The 17,663-nt window shown below is 37.5% G+C and overlaps 1 pseudogene across 1 annotated transcript in view; it reads left to right on the plus strand.

The window, feature by feature from the left end:
* The window catches only part of LOC110217802 (mitochondrial adenyl nucleotide antiporter SLC25A24-like), a 43,821-nt pseudogene that overhangs the window by 14,432 nt on the left and 11,726 nt on the right, over positions 1–17,663 (plus strand). The window contains exon 3 of the transcript XR_013487091.1: positions 15,264–15,351. The product of XR_013487091.1 is annotated as a mitochondrial adenyl nucleotide antiporter SLC25A24-like (transcript). The remainder of the gene's footprint in view (positions 1–15,263; positions 15,352–17,663) is intronic.

Genomic DNA, 17,663 nt, shown 5'->3' on the forward strand with positions numbered 1-17,663 from the left:
AAAGGGGTCCATGACACAAAAAGATTAAAAAACCCTTTCTAAAGGGACCCTGGGACCACTGGGTGGTGTGGTGGATGGAGTGCCAGACCTGACGTCAGGAACACTCATCTTCATGAATTCCAATCTGGCCTCAGACACTTACTACCAATGTGACTCTGGGCAAATCACTTAACCATGTTTGCCTTGGTTTCTTCATCTGTAAAATGAGTTGGAGAAGGAAATGGTAAGCCACTCTAGTATCTTTGTCAAGAAAACCCCAAATGGGGTCATGGAGAGTTGGACACGACTGAACGACAACAAAAAGGGACCCCTAGTCAAAGACCCAAGTACACAGACCAGGTTCACTTCTGAGGGAGCCTGACTCCCAAAGAGAGGGTTCTTGTTCTTTTCTTCCCCCCCAAGAACTTTCTGGGTGTTACACTCATACTTTAGAACCCTGGGAAAGAATCACTCAAAGCTTACATATGGTTCATGTCAAGAGTCTCCCCAAAAGGGAATAGAAAGGTATTCGATGTTCAATAGAGATAGATATGGGACAGCTATTTATTTCCTCCGCACAAAAGAAAAATTAAAAATGAAAAAGACTCAAAAGTCAAAATTTTTAAAAATGAGACATTTTGTAAAACTAATGAATTGGTATTTTACCTTCACCTTAACAACGTTCTCTCTGAACAGCTCTCTTGAACAAGGTAAATATCTGGCAAGCCAGGCTGGAGTTGGGTTCTTGTTAGACATTATCTTCTCTAAGAAACATTCTAAGTGGGAAGCCTCCTTCCTTCAGTGTAGCTGGTACCAACTGAGGAACCCAAGAGCTTCTGAGGTGGCTACTCCTAGGGAGTCCGTTGCTCAAGATTGCTGTTTATGCACATGGGCAAAGGGAGGTGTTCCTCTCTCTCCTTATGGAAAGTCATAGTGAAAAAGTTCCACAACGCCTGCTGCAGGAAGAAAGAAAGAAAGGAAGAGAGTGCTAGAGGGCGTAGTGGGTCCTTTTTAGGTTTACTGATTGGGTAGCTCTTTTTGATGCAGTAGCCAATCCTTATTGCTACAATTCATTTTTCTCCATTTGCTGCATGATGCCAAAGGAGGGAGGAAAAAAGGAAACAAGTATTTATTGAGTACCAGGCACTGTTCTAAGTGCTTTACAAATATTATCTCATTTGATCCTCACAACAACCCTATGAGCTGTTTTTATCCCACTTTACAATTGGAACACGTAGACAAAGGTAAAGTGACTTTCCCTATAGCTAGTAAGTGTTTAAGGCTGTGTTTTAATTCAGATCTTCCTGACTCTAGGCCTAGTGCTCTATCCACAGCACCTCCTCGTGACATGTCTTTCAGCTCTCAGCCAGTATATATAGCCCTCCAAAAAAGGACCCAGGGCAAATGTGTCACTGGAAAGGGCCTCGCTCAAATGCTAGCACTCATGGCACAAGAACTAGTCTAATGTCTAGCAGGCTCTATGGGGATACTCTAGCGAGAGCCAATGGGTGTAGAGGTTCTCTGATTATATGCCCATTACACCTGGATCAAATCAAGAATTCATATGAAGGACAACAGAGAGTAGGTGTAATCACACATAGTCCTTGTTTCAGATGAATTCTGAACTCTCCCTGGTGAAAATCCTCTTTTCATACCTGTAAACTAAAGGTAAGTAAAGCACTTGCAGCTATTTGGAAGTCAACCAAAAGTAGACAGGAGAGGGGTAAAGTTCCCAAGAAATATTAGAGTGAAGTGGAACGAAGATAAAGATCTGTACCAGTGACAGAAAGAAAAAAATTAAGTGATCTATTGAACTGGCACATAACTTGCCTAACAATGTTAATTGGTCCTGGGAAAATTCAGTATGTTATATTAAACAATAAATGATGGGGGCGAGGCAAACAGTTTTGTCCCATAGAAATCTTGTTATAAATGGGAACTATGTTTCAGTGCTTGCCAAAATTCAATCTAGAACCTAAATCCAGAGACATAAGATGGATATTGAAATCAGAGACTATCTGATTTTTATAATAATATAATAATGCCAATTCTATTCTTTCCTAAAGCCTCTGCTAACAGTGTCTCCCTTCCCTGGCCTAGAGACTCAGAGAACACTAGCACGACTTTGTAGGCACTAACCGGGTGAATTGGAACCACGCACATGTTCCCCCTCTGGAAAGCAAATGTCTCTGCAGGTTCTCCTTTAGGCCCTGGCAATCTCAGCACATTTCTACAACTTCCCATTTTCAGTCTCTACTCCTCACCCCATCCTAATTCTTCTTAGTGCTGTCATTCACATGTATTTCTAAGCTCTAAACTATTCCTGCTATTTTTGGCCCAATTCTGGGGAGAAAAAGGTCCAGCAATCATTTTTAGAGTGGCTAGATTGCTGCTACCTGCTAATCTAAGGACTATTCACTATTTTGAAAGATGTTACTGTGGGATTCATGTTTTTTTTTATTATGCATTGACATTATTATGGGGAAGTAAAGGTAGTTGGGACAATGCAATACAGGGTAGACTTACTAGCAGTGCCATTCTGAATGGGCAAGTTATGCTAATTTCAACTGTGAATTTTAGTTGTTTTTGACCCTGTGTTTCCTTTAATTGAGCAATTTGGTGAATCCCTTTATTTTTATTTTTTAAAAAAGTATTTTTTTCTGAACATAAGAAATAAAACATTTCTATAACATAGTAGAAAAGAAAAAAAGATGATTGTACATGAAACTGCAAATCTATTAAGTACAACTTGCTATTCCTTTTAAATATATAAAGAAGTTGTCATGTAACTTTCTTTTCGTTTTCCTTTATTTTTCTTCCCTCCACTCCACCTCCCACCTTAGACATAGCTACCATTAGGCACAAATATGTTTATCTATGTAAAACCATTCTGTACATACTTCTATTTATCAGTTCTTTCTCTGGATATAGATAGTGTCTTCATATGTTCTTTGTAGTTAATTTGGGTATTTATAATGGTCAAAGTGACTTACTCAAAGTTTTTTTTTAATTTTTGCTTTTTTAGGCAATTAGGGTTAAGTGACTTGCCCAGGCTCACACAGCTAGTAAGTGTCAAGTGTTTGGTCTGAGCCCAGATTTGAACTCAGGTACTCCTGACTTCAGGGCCGGTGCTCTATCCACTGCGCCACCTAGCTGCCCCTCAAAGTTGTTCATAAAACATTATTGCTGTTACTGTATAAAATGTTCTCTTGGTCCCGCTCATTTTGCTCTTTGTTATTTCCTGCAAGTCTATCCATGTTTTTCTAAGAACATTGAACTCACCATTTCTTATAGCACAGCAGTATTCTTTCACAACTACCTACCATAACTTCTTCAGCCGTTCTCCAGTTGATCATGTCTTTTTACAATTTTCAGGGACCATGTCAGTGGACTGGAATGAATGGACGGACTATTTTGTATTTAATATGATAGGGTATTATGAAGAAATAATCCAGTTTTGGAAACATTCCACTGTAAGTATGCTTTCTGTCTTGCTTAAGTTTTTATTTTGTGCTATAAGCCTCAGGTAGAGTGACTTCCAAAGTTTCTGAGAATAATCATAACTTACATATGTGTATATGTACATAGATATATACACAATATATGTGTATATATACATAGATATATACACATATTTATATATACACATACCTATACACATATGTAGGTATTTGTATCTCTCTCTCTCTCTCTCTCACACACACACACACACACACACACACACACACACACACACACTTTAAGGTGTGGGACAGTGGAAAAGAACATTAGTTTTGGAGTCAAAGAACCCAGCCAGACTCAAGGCTTGGCACTGTCACTTCTAACTTTGTGATTACTGGGCCTTAGCTTCCTCATATGTTAAATTCGAGAACTGGACTAAACGTATTCTAGGATTCCTTCCAGCTCAAAATTTATGACCCTGAGGTTTACCGAGCATTTGGCTTGCCTAATAAACAAGGTTCTGCTCATTCAACAGGGAATTCGAATGATAGATTTCTCTGTGCCACTATATATAAAGTATTCTTGAGCTTGTTAAGGCTGCATAAACATTACAAATGAAGTACTGCTTTCCAGCTGAATATGGGTCATAGAAATGTCTATGGTTTTAGATGGTTTTTGATTTCTAGCTCTAATACTAACTCTGTGGGCTACAGCATCACTTTTTCTACTGTTGTTGGCTCAAGCACTTATTGGCTGTGTTCTCTCCACTGTTAGGTGCCAGTGGCTAGCGCAGCAGTTCTAATTCACTACTTAACATCGATCAGATTTTTAAAAATTAAACTATTTATTAATTTTTAGTTTTCAATATTCACTTCCATAAGATTTTAACTTTCAAATTTTCTTCCTCTTATTCTCCTCCTCCCTCCCCAAGATGGCGTGCAGTCTGATATAGGCTCTACTTATATGTTCATATTAAGTGTATTTTCAGGGGCAGCTAGGTGGTGCAGTGGTAGAGCACCAGCCCTGGATTCAGGAGGACCTGAGTTCAAATGTGACCTCAGACACATAACACTTACTAGCTGTGTAACCCTAGGCAAGTCACTTAACTCCATTGCCTAACCAAAAAAAAGTTTACAAAAAAAAGTGTATTTTCACATTAGTCATGATATAAAGAAGAATTAGAACCAACGGGAGAAACCACGAGAAAGAAGAATCAAAACAAAACAACAAAAGAAAAGGAGAGAAAAGAGTCTGCTTCCATCTGCATTCAGACTCCAAAGTTCTTTTTCTGGATGTGGATAGTTTTTTCCGTCATGAGCTTTTTGGAGTTGTCTTAGATCTTTGCATTGCTGAGAAGAGCTAAGTCTATAAAGGTCAGTCATCGCACAGTGTATCTATTACTGTGTACAGTTTTCTCCTGGTTCTGCTCACTTCACTCAGCATCAGTTCATGTAAGTCTTTCCAGTTTTTTCTGAAGTCTGCCTGCTCCTCATTTCTTATAGCACAATAGTATTCCATTACCTTTATATACCACAGCATGTTCAGCCATTTCCCAGTTGATGGTCATCCCCTCAATTTCCAATTCTTGGCCACCACAAAAAGAGCTGCTATAAATATTTTTGTACAGGTGGGTCCTTTTTCCCATTCTTATGATCTCTTTGGGCCTAGAAGTGGTATTGCTGGGTCCATGGGCATATATGGCTTTATAGCCCTTTGGGCATAGTTCCAAATTGCTCTCCAGAATAGTTGGATCAGTTCACAACTCCACCAACAATGCATTCGCATCAGTCAGATTTTACAAAAGGATATTTACCTCAAAGATGTATCCACACCAAAAGTAGAAACCTTTCCCTCCAGTGACTCAGAGACATGCTCTTCCCATGCCAGCATGGTTTTCAATGGGAGTAGGTGGGCTCACTCTTAGCAGTTTATATATACAGCATCCGTTCCATCAAGTTCATGCCCAGATGTGGCATGATTGCCAGATGTATCTTTGTCTTAGATATTCCTGGGTTAGGTCTCAAAGGTCACTTCTTGCTCCTGTGGACACCAGTACTTATTTGGTTGCAGCATTCTCTTTCAAATAGTTACTGTTTCTATGTTTTGTTCTTTGACTCTCTCGTTATATGGGATAGTATCATATATGTTGTTCTCTGGCTTGGTTTACTTCATTCTGCATCAGTTTATACACATTTCTTATGTGTATAGGAATTCTCTGAATTTCTCATATTTTTGATTCTTGTAAGATAGATGTTTTTAAAAATAAATTTTTGTTGATGTATTCTGGGTTTTTTTCCCCATCATTATAGTTATTCCCAGCATCCTATCTCCTCTTACTCCATCTCCCAGAGAGTCATCTCATATAATAAATAATATTTTCTTTTTTTTTGATGAGGCAACTGGGGGTAAGCGACTCGCCCAGGGTCACACAGCTAGTAAGTGTCAAGTGTCTGAGGTCATATTTGAACTCAGGTCCTCCTGACTGTAGCACCAGTGCTCTATCCACTGCGCCACCTAGCTGCCCCAATAATAAAATTTTAAAAGAAGAAAAAAGTCAGCACAACTGATTAATACATTGAGAAGTTTATTGATGTGCAATGTATAACACCTGTGGACCTTCCATCTCCCACAAAGGGGTGGGTTGGAGGTGTCTTTTCACATCTCTTCATTTGAGTCCCACTTGATCTTTATGATTTTGTTAAAGTGAATGCACTTTGATTTTTTAGTGTGTGGTTGTTCTTTACATTGTTATAGTTATGGTATATATTGTTTCCCGGGCTCTGCTGACTTCACTGTGCATCAGTTCATATAGATCTTTCCATACTTCTGTATGTATCTCATACATCATTTCTTGTAGCACAGTAATATTCCACTACATTCATGTACCACAATTTTTTTTTCAGCCATTCTCAGATTTATTTTGTTTCCAATTCTTTGCTATCACAAAAAGTGCTGCTATAAATATTTTGGTGTATATAGGGACTTTCTTACAACATAGTTATTAGATGTGAAGATTTATTTCTCATTGACAATTTCTTCTTCATCTCCACTGATTTAGTGTGTGCAAAATATTTGAACTTATTTTAATTGAAGTTTTCTCTTATCTTCTAAGATCTCTATCATTTGGTTACGAACCCCCCCCCCCATAGCAGTGAAATGTACCTTCTTTTGTTCTCCCAGTTTATAACAATCATTTGACTTTTTATATTTAAGTTTCATCCATTTGGAGCTTATTTATGGTATGTGGTGTTGATCACCAAAGTAGATCAATCTACACAAACCTGACAAATGGCTTTTTACTTTCCCTGGTAGTTCTCATCAAATGAGGCATTTATTCCCTGGCAGTTGGTTGAATATGGACTGGTGTTTGATTACTTTAGGGTCTTCAGAAGCTAGCCTGTTCCACTGATTTACTTTTCTATTTTTGAATCAGTTCTATATAGTTTTAATGATTAATGTTTAATAAGCTAGTTTGTGAGTTGATACAAGAAAACCCTTTAATTCCTGTTTTTTCCCCCCATAATTTCTCTTGGCATTCTGGAACTTTTTTCCCTTTAAATAATTTTTTTTAAAATCTTGACTATTTCTACAAAATAGCTTCTTAGATGTTTGGTTTATATAGCATGAAATCTGTAATTAATTTAGCTGGTATACTCATTTTTATTGTAGAATATAAGACATCCAACAGAATGTTAACTTGTTGAGGGCAGGTATTATTTTGCGTTTATCTTTGCATCTTTAAGATCTAATACAGTGCTTGGCACATAATTGGAGCTTGTTGAAACAATTCAATTCAATAAATGTTTATTAAGTACCTACTATGTGCCAGGTATTTTTAAAAATAATTAATTAATTTTGATTTATCAACAATCACTTCCATAAGCTTTTGAGTTTGAAAATTTTCTCCTGCTCCCTCCCCACCACCCACCCCAAGATTGTGAGCAATCTGATATAACCTATACATATACATTCCTATTAAACATATTTTCACACTAGTGATGTTATAAGTAAGAATTAGAACCAATAGGAGGAACCACCAGAAAGAGAAAACAAAACACAACAGAATTTAAAAAAATAGCAAATAGTATGCTTCAATCTGCATTCAAACTCCATAGTTCTTTCTTTGGATGTGGATAGCATTTTCCATCATGAAGCTGTTAGAGATGCCTTAGACCCTTGTATTGCTGAGAAGGGTTAAGTCTATCAATATTAATCATCGAACAGCATGGCTCTTACTGTGTACAATGTTTTCTTGGTTCTGCTCATTTCACTCAGCATCATTCCATACAAGTCTTTTCAGGTTTTTCTGAAGTCAGCCTGCTCATCATTTCTTATAGCACAATAGTGTTCCATTACATTCATATACCACAACTTGTTCAGCCATTCCCCAATTGATGGGCATCCTCTCAATTTCCAATTCTTTGCCTATGTGCCAGGTATTGTGCTAAGTACTAGGGATACAAATAAGAAAAAGATAGTCTTTGCTCTCAAGGAGCATGTGTGTGTGTGTGTGTGTGTGTGTGTGTGTGTGTGTGTGTGTGTGTGGTTTGTCCTTCATTCTCTCTCTCTCTCTCTCTCTCTTTTTTTTTGGCTAGGCAATGGGGTTAAATGACTTACCCAGGGTCACAACTAATGTCAAGTGTCTGAAGCCAGATTTGAACTCAGAGGTCCTCCTGACTCCAGGGCTGGTGCTCTATCCACTGCAACACCTAGCTGCCCCCTGGTCCGTCATTCTCAAAGATGACCATGACATCAGCGAGATAATGACATGACTTGCAGTTGATTTTGATTTGAGAGAGGGAGGGCTGTGTAAAGTCACCAGCCTCACTTTCTCTTCCAGAGCCATCTGAGTCCAGTGGCCAGAGATTGATTTTTTTTTTTTTGCTTTTAGGCAATTGGGGTTAAGTGACTTGCCCAGGGTCACACAGCTAGTAAGTGTCAAGTGTTTGGTCTGAGGCCATATTTGAACTCAGGTCCTCCTGACTTCAGGGCCAGTTTATCCACTGCGCCACCTAGCTGCCCCTCAGAGATTGATTAAGACAACTAGAGATGGTCCAGCATGCAATGAGAGACACTGGCCCTTTTAAGCTAAGGTCTTTTCAGGTTCTTACTTTGAGTGAGGCGATGCCCATTCAGTGAATAGGCCTCTTTAAGAAATGAGTCAAGGGATGGCCCCTTTAATAATAATAAAAAAATGAATAAAGAAGGGAGAAGAGAAAGCAGAGATAACAGCACATGATTAGTTATAGAGGATTGGCCAGAGTGAAGAGTCAAGGATGATTCTGAGATTGAGAATCTGAATGGCTGAAAGTGAAGGCTAATAACTTGCCTAAAAATAAATTAGAATCAGGAAACTTAGTTTTGTGGAGCATATCTGATAAGACCTAAAGGACCTTATTATGTAAGTCATTGTTTATTACCCTGGGTCTCAGTTGCTTCTGTAGGGTGAACTAGGTGATTTTGGGTGTCCTCCTTTCAATCCTACAATGCTATTATGTTGGTGAGTACTGGTTCGGTACCCATTTATTAACAAAAAAGGGTTAAGCTACCACCAAATTTTATTTTCTTACATCAGATACATCTGGGGTAGGTAAGCCATTTCAATTTCTTAAAGCAAAACTAATAGTTAACCACTTCATGACAGACCAGAGAGCTCTCTCTATGCTGGATTTGTCAAATAGCCCAGTTAGAGTAAGGTATGCTGCTCTGCATGAAACAGTGTCATTTTTTAAAACATAGTCTACAGGAGGAAGACAACATGCAAGAGGAAGCTGGAAGGGGTGTGTGTGTGTGTGTGTGTGTGTGTGTGTGTGTGTGTGCACGCCTGGGGGAATCTTGTTGCATGGAGTTGAGACCAAGCAATGCCGCTGATGCAAATAAACTATTGGTCAGCCCAACCACAAACGACTGACACCTCTCCAGTTATCTTAAGTGTTCCCTTACTTCTTTAAATAATGTTTTGTAGTTTTTGGTGGATCAGCTCCTATATAATTAATGCATTTTGTAGTCTTCTGAATGGAATTATACTATCACTTCCTGCTAATTTTTGTTATTACTTTATTGAAATAGTGATTTTTGTAGTTTTTTTTGGTATCTTGTTTCTTTACTGAAATTATTAATCATCTCAATTTGTTTCTTTGTTGATTTTCTAGGGTTTTCTCAGCAAATTATCATGTCATCTGCAAATAGGAAAAATTTTGTCCCCCACTTCTCCCACCTTTGCCAGTTTTGATATCTTCGATTTTCCTTTCTTATTTTTATTTTTTTGGAGATAGCTACCATTTCTAGAATTTTATCAAATAGTAGGTGGGAAGAAGGGACAGCCTTCATTTACCCCCTATACTTATTGGTAGTAGGCTGAACTTTTAGATTACAGACATATAGACTATTACCAGGCCCATAACTGAGGCATTTCTACCTTGGTATGATCTGCCAGAGTTTGTTGGCATAACTTTATAAATCTAATGGCACATTATTACCAATATGAATAGTTGTAAAAGGACTTGAGTGGAGAATGAGGGGGAGGGAAACAAATATTTATTAAGTACCTACTATGTGCCAGGTGCTATGCTAAGCACTTTACAAATATTTTCTCATTTCATCATGATGATATTCAGGATAATGTATTAGTCCTTTTAAAAAAATTAACATATATAATTAAGACATTCATCTGAAGGGAACTATGTTGGCAGAATAACTTCAATGTTTAAGATCCAGAAGATATTTTTAAGAAATTGGCAAATCAATCAATATCCACTGTTACCACACACACAGTTTGGCAAGGTGTTATTCAGGTCATTTGAATTTCAATTGTAGTTGAATTTAAAATCTGATAAAGTATTACTAACTCTTTGATTCCTGACTTAGGAATAGGGTAGAAGTCAGTCATTTTAAGGAAAGATAGTAAAGAACTTGAAAAACATAGGTGAAAATTATCCTAAATGTATGAATCAAGAAAATTCAATTTTGGGGGATGATTTTATGCTTTGGTAGTATTTCAAAAAGCAATATCATCAGTACAAGCATTCTCTCCACTGAGTCAACTTCCTCACATTAGTAAATGGTTTCTTGAAAATCTCTGGTTAAAAGTGTTGTTTAGAGGTTAATGCTGTGATGCTTAACCTCTGAATCAAGTTAACCTGGTCTGTACCCATAACCTTTCCACCCTGGCAGAACTGGTTATAGCTTGAATTCTGCTGGTGCAGCCTTCAAGAACTTAGAGGTCACCTCCATTCTGCAATAAGGCACTAGAACAGAATTTAAATGGGGATTGTAATTTGTAATTGCTATTAGTTCTAATTCCATCTGAATGGAAATCACACTGTGTAGTGTCTGAATGGGTTATTTAAAACAATTTATGCTTAACAGATTGCTTCCATTCTGGGAATAATTTGGTCTTAATTGACTGCTGAAAGATCTACATAAATTCACACTTCATTTTAAAATAAGAGATAAAACCTTATCCTGGGACAATCTATTTCTAATTTTAATATCACAGAATTCTCCTTTTTACTTTTCCAGATAATTGACATAAGGGAGAGTTTATCTATCTGTTCCAGATGAATTCACTGAAAATGATAGCGTCTGTGGCCAGAGGTGGAGACAGGTACTGGCAGGAATGACAGCCTGTGCCATCTCTCGAACATGTACAGCTCTATTAGAGCATCTAAAGGTCATTAGGCAGGTGAGTGCATGGTTCATAGATGTTTGCTGCTTTTCTTTTCTTTTTTTTTTTTTGGCTAGGCAATGGGGTTAAGTGACTTGCCCAGGGTCACACAGCAAATAAGTGTCAAGTGTCTGAGACTGGATTTGAACTCAGATCCTCCTGACTCTAGGGCTGGTGCTGTATGCACTGCGCCACCTCGCTGCTCCCTGTTTGCTGCTTTTCAAAGGAATCATTTCAGATTTAGGAGCAACATTTCTGCAGGTGTGTCAGAACTACACTTCCGTAGCAGTTAAGTAGAAGACATACAGTGCCCTAAAAGCTAAAAACTTTTTAAAGAAAAAAATTTTAATTAAGGGTTGCTTTTCTAGCACCTTGTGAGTCCCCTCCTGAACTTGAGGGCATCCTAGAGTCTCTTTCCCTTATCTTGAGATACCATAAAACTTCCCCCCTATCCTGGACCATAAAACTTCCTTGTCTCCCTCATTCTGAGTCATAAAATTTCCCATCTTCCTTATCCTGAGTCCCCTATCCTGCCATCCATCTTCCTCATCCTGTGTCATGACAACCCCTCCCCTTATGTTGTAAGATGAAACAGACCCCTATGCCTCTGTAAGTTGCTAGTCCTCTTTCCAGAGCTAGCCCACTGATTTTGTGTCAATAAAGCCCCCAATGGTTACAGAGAAGGTCTAAGTGAATTCTTTCACGCCTGAACCAGCTCTCCCAACTCTAAACCTCAACAGCAGTATCTAATCAGGCCTTCAGGGGTCATGATTAGAGCAATGCAAGTTAGTCATCAGTCATCCACTGAGCCAGATCTCGAGTGTGGGAGTACAGGGCCGCTTGAGCTAAATCTCTAAAACAAGGTAGATGGACCATCCACTCCCCTCCTTTTCCAAAGGAGTTATGACCGGGCTCCATCTAGCCATGTCGGGATCTTTTCTGATGCTCTCCATCTGATCAATTGCCTTTTATACTTGCTGAAAAAAGGGATTTTCTAACAGGGACTTTGTGCAATTCTGTAGCTCAGATGATTGCCTCATCCCTCTGATGATTTGTCCCTGTAGTCCCAACATCAGAGACAGTGTAATTAGGGGTCAGAGGGCCTAAGTGGTGGACGCGGCAGGTGGTAGGGTTTCTCTTCTGAGCTCTAAGCTCAATCAGCAGTTGCTTACTGGACATTTCAAACTGAATGCCCTATTGGCATCTCAAACTCAACCTATCCACAAGTGAATTTGTTATGATTTCTCCCCAAACCCACACCTCTTCTTTTATTACTGTCAAGGATACTGTTGTCCTTCCAGTCATGTACGTTTGAAATCTTGTTGTCATGTGCAACTCAGTCTTACTCACCCCAATAAGAGAACCAATTACTAAGTCTTATTTTTTTCCCTAAAAACATTTCTTGTATACATTTCCTTCTCTCCACTACCACACTCATCCTCATTCAGACCTTCATAGCCTCTTGCCTGGTCTGTTGCAATAGCCACTTAATGGGTTTCTCTGCCTAAAGTCTTCCACTCCAATCACTATCCTCACAGCTGTTAGTGATGTTCCTAAGTAAAGATAGAGGGTCTGTCCATGCCATTCATTAACTCAATAAACTTCTAGGATCTAATATAAATGTTTCTGTCATTGAAAGCTCTTCACAACCTTGCCTCTTCCTATCTTTCTGCTTTTATTACACTTTATTTCCTTCCATGTATTTTTTGATCCAGTCATATTGGCATTCTTAATCTAATAATGTTAATCTTATAATTATAATCTTATAATATAATAATGTTAATAATGTTAGCAACTAACAGTGCTCCTTATTTTAAAAAAATCAGTGATCTGCCCTTGGTGTCAAATACTTTAGTTATCTAGGTGGTCCGTTGGATACAGCTTTGGGCCTAGAGTCAGGAAGACCTGAGTTCAAATCCAGCCTCAGACACTTACTAGCTATGTGACTTTGGGCAAGTCATTTAACTCTATTTGCCTCAGTTTATTCATCTGTAAAATGAGCTGGAGAAGGGTCATATGCAACTGAAAACAATGAAACAATAATAGCTAGTGACCTCTCTGCTGATGGGGATGCAGGGGGAGCTCAATGACCAACTAGAGTTTAAAAACACACATGCACAAAGAACATAGAAGTAAGGGCTGGTGATTGAGGATGACTACAAGGATGTATCATATAGGGGTTCTCTGGGTCCAATGGGAACTTCTTTCATCAATTGCTAAGCTTTCAGCATGAGCACTTACATCTTGGAAATCCACAAATGCTCCCCAGAAATTGGGAATTGATTTATTGTTTTGTTGATTGTCCCCAGACTTAAGAAAGTGGTGGAGAAAATGGTAATAATGCAAATTAAAGTGTTTCCTGAGTAATTTTTTTTGGGTGAAGGGGAGATGGTTGTTAAATATTTACCAACATAGCATTGTTTGTGTAAGAGTATTAACAGAGAAGCTTAAGCTCAGAATGAGCTACAGTTAGTGAAAAAAAAACCAAGAACAACAAAAAGGGCATTTTTTTCCAACTGATTCTCAGTAGGCAAAATTTTGAGTCCTCTTGGTTGCTTCCTCTAGATGTGCTTCAGTTTGGCAGTGTCCCTTCTAAAACATGGCACCCCAAACTGAACTCCATACTCCAAATGTGATCTGACTTGGGAAGATTGCAGTGAAACTATTTCTTTCTGTTGCGCTTTTAATCTTTTAGCTGGTCTCGGACTTTTTGTCTGCTACATCAAAGTACTAGGTCACATGAGTTTGACATCCGTGATGACTAACTTTATCCTGCCCTATGCCTTCAAACTAATTTCTGCCTTTGGCTAATAAGACAGAAAAGGAAAATGACAAATGTTGGAGAGGATGTGGAAAAATAGGGACACTAATGCATTGTTGGTAGAGTGTGAACTGATCCAACCATTGTGGAGAGCAATGTGGAACTGTGCCCAAAGGACTATAAAACTGTGCATACCTTTTGACTCAGCAATACTACTTCTCAGTCTGTACCCCAAATAGATCAAAGAAAAAGGAAAAGGATCTATATGTAAAAAATATTTATAGCAACATTTTTTGTGGTGTCCAAGATTTGGAAATTGATGGAAAGTGTCCATCAATTGGGAAATGGCTGAACAAGTTGTGGTATATAATTGTGATGTAATTCTATTGTGTTAAAAGAAATGACAAGCAGGATGCTTTCAGAAAAATCTGGGAATTCTTACATGAATTGATACAAAGTAAAATGAGCAGAACCAGGGAAGCATTGTACATAGTAATAGCAATATTGTACGATGATCAACTGTGAAGGACTTAGCTATTCTCAGCAATACAGTGATCCAAGACAACTCCAAAGGACTTACAGTGAAAAAATGCTATCTACTTCCAAAGAAAGAACTGATGGAATATAAATGCAGATTGAAACTTTTTTACTTTATTATTTTTTGTCTGCAATTTTTTGCAACGTGGCTAACGTGGAATTGTTTTGCGTGACTGCAAATTTATAATCTATGTCAAATTGCTTGCCTTCTTAAAGAGAGGGGAGGGGAAGGAGGAAGGGAGGGAAAGAATTTGGAACTCAAAATTTAAAAAATGAATGTTAAAATGTTTTTGTTTACATGTAATTGAGAAAAAATTAAAATTAAAAAATGTAATTTCTGTCTCCAGTAACAAAGTTTCTGACAAAGCATATCCCAAAGAAACTTCTTAACATAAGCATTGATGTATGAGTCACACTGTAGGAGGAAAGGTCTGAATGCCCTATGACGATAAGAAATTAAACTCAGCTAAAACAACTTTCACTTTATGACTCACTGCCACATTGATAGCTTCCAAGGCTATATGATTCATAGATAGATTACTTTTATCTTATTTTTTCACAGCTGTATATTTCAGTCATAACCACCCGTGGAGGAGAGTGTAATAAGATCCCTGCTGGGTTGTTAAACTTGCTGATTTCTTTTTAATGACTATTGTATTGAATTAAATGATGTTTATATTTGGTACCTTCTAATGTTTTACCCATCTTCTGGTGAAAGCTGAAAACCACAGGAATGTAAACAATGTTGAATACAGGTGTTTTAGAAATATAAATGCTTTCTAAACAATTAGAAAAAGTGTCATTTTATCAATTAATTAGTCCAATCTTTTCCTGTCTTTCTAGGCTCAAACTTTCCCGAGAGTGACAATAACTCTCAAGACTGGCTTTGAGACTATGGAAGTGAAGTTCTATGAATGTTCTTAAAATTGCACCTGAAGCATGAATTAAATACTGGTCATATGAAAAGGTACTACATTATTATTGCCTGTGGAATTTAATTAACAAAGAATACTTAAACTTTTTTTTTAATCCTTAGGACTATTCCCACAAAAACGAAAATTGTTTTTAATATAAATAATAAGAATGGCTTTGTTTTCCTCCACAGGCATTTTTATTAGTAATTATCACAGACATCTTCCTTATAACACTTCAATATGTGATAGGTGATTTTGCGGGTGGGGACACCCTTTTCACTAGTGACAATTATGATTATTCTTTTAGTTCCCTTAAGGGTTTCTTGAGAGCTGCCATGTCCAAAATATTCATCCCCTTTTGGCCAACCTCGTGATTCCAACGTCCCTTCCACACCTGGATGGTTTCAGCTTTTAACTCTTCTAACCTCAATCCCAAAGCCTATCCACATGGGATTCTTTCCTCACTGATGGAGAGCAACACCCTTTGCCTGTGAAAGAGGTTACATATCATTTGTTAAGGTGCAGAAACTGAGAATTAACCAAACGACCTTGGAACATCTGATCAGAACTCTTAAGAAGTATTTGAAAATGTACATCTTTTGGCTGTTGATTAAAAAGTTGGCATCTTCAACATGGCCATTATAATGAATGAACTAACTTCTTTTTGGCTGATGTTTTTTTTTCCTGATGGATGATGACTTGTCAGCAGAAGTTAATTTTTTTAAAAAAATTATTGTTTATAAAAGAAATTCAGTGTATCTTTGTTTGTCCCATAATGAAAGGAATAATACATTTTTGCTAATTCACTTTGGATTCAAAATGGGAGTCATGCATTAATAAATGTTTTAATAACAATAAATAAGGAAATATATATTATATCATACATAACATAATATATTATCTCAAATAATAAATGGGAGTCACAGCACTGGAAATTTCATCAGATTATCACAACTTGTAGAAATCTGATTACTACTTCCTACTTTTTGTTAAAGCCTTCACTATAAATGTCAAAGTTAATATTATCTCCTAATCAGCACTAATGTTGTATAAACATTTAATCTCATTTATAAAAAGCCACAGGTTTAAGTCTTTGCACTTCTTTGAAGTGATAAAACAAAACAATTATGTTTTTGGTGGATCAAATTTTACATTTTACTGTATCTGACTTAAGCTACTTGGAAGATCTAACTTTTGCTAAACTTGACACTGATCCTAGTTACAGAGATTAGCCTAACTGCTGAGTCAACTACTCCTCGGTTCCTGTATCATATTATTAGTTTTTGAAAATATTCACTCTTTATCTTTAGCTGTCAAGAGCATTAAATTAAAATCCCTTTCCTTATTTTAATTGACTCCAAATAGAATTCAAGTAACTTTTTCCAGGGTCTTTTCCTGAGTGTGCCAAATTAATTTTGAAAAGTCAACAAGTCAGCAAATATTTATTAAGTACCTACCATGTGCCAGGCTCTGTGCTATTCAAAGGTAAAAAATAGCCCCTGGGAACACAACACAAAATACCAACAAGCTATATACAATATAAATTGGAGAAGATCTCAGAGAGAGAGCATTGGAATTAAGAGGACTCAAGAAAGTATTCTAGTAGAAAGTAACATCTTAGGACCTGAAGGGAATCATGAGACAGATAAAATGAAAGATTGGTGTAACTTTTCTTAGCTCTAACAATTGAGAGACAAAGAGAATCTAGCAAAGTCATAGAAGAGAATGAAATGATGGCCAGTATGCTGGACTTAATGTACCCTGATTAGAGGTTGTTGAAAGTACTTCTTTAGTGAATATTTGAGGAATGGTGAAATTCTATCTGGAAAAACATTAAGGCAAGAAATCATTTTTTAAGCACAACCAGACACTGTGGTAAGCATAGGTGGGGGAAATATAGATACAAGAAAAAAAAGACAGACACTGCCCTCAAAGAGCTTACACTCTAACAAAAGGGAACTGAAAAGCAGGAGAGGTAGTGAGTATGGTGGCCTAGTGTCAAAGTCTGGAAAGTCAAAAGCAAAACTGAGAGGGGCATAACAATTGGCCTGAGCCCCTCCTAAAAATGGAGGCTTTGGGAATAACTCACCAATGGGAGCCAGGGCTCTTATGGTAGAAGGATGTTCTAGGGTGAGGAGGCCTCTGATGCTGAAATAACAAAGACACGATATCAGAATATGGAAAGTTAGAAGCAAAGCTGGGAAGGGAATGAAGGATAGCCAGGTTGGATCCTTCTTCAAGATAGAGGCCTGAGTAAAGTTATTTGTTTTCTAGGTTTTGTTTTGAATTTGGATTTTTTTGAATTTTGAATTTTGAAATTTTGAAACTTTGAAATTTGCAGTGTGATGCTAACAGAGAGCCAGAG

Source organism: Phascolarctos cinereus, unplaced genomic scaffold (genome assembly GCF_003287225.1).
Source record: "Phascolarctos cinereus isolate Bilbo 61053 unplaced genomic scaffold, phaCin_HiC Scaffold_5;HRSCAF=322, whole genome shotgun sequence".
Taxonomy (NCBI): Eukaryota; Metazoa; Chordata; class Mammalia; order Diprotodontia; family Phascolarctidae; genus Phascolarctos; species Phascolarctos cinereus.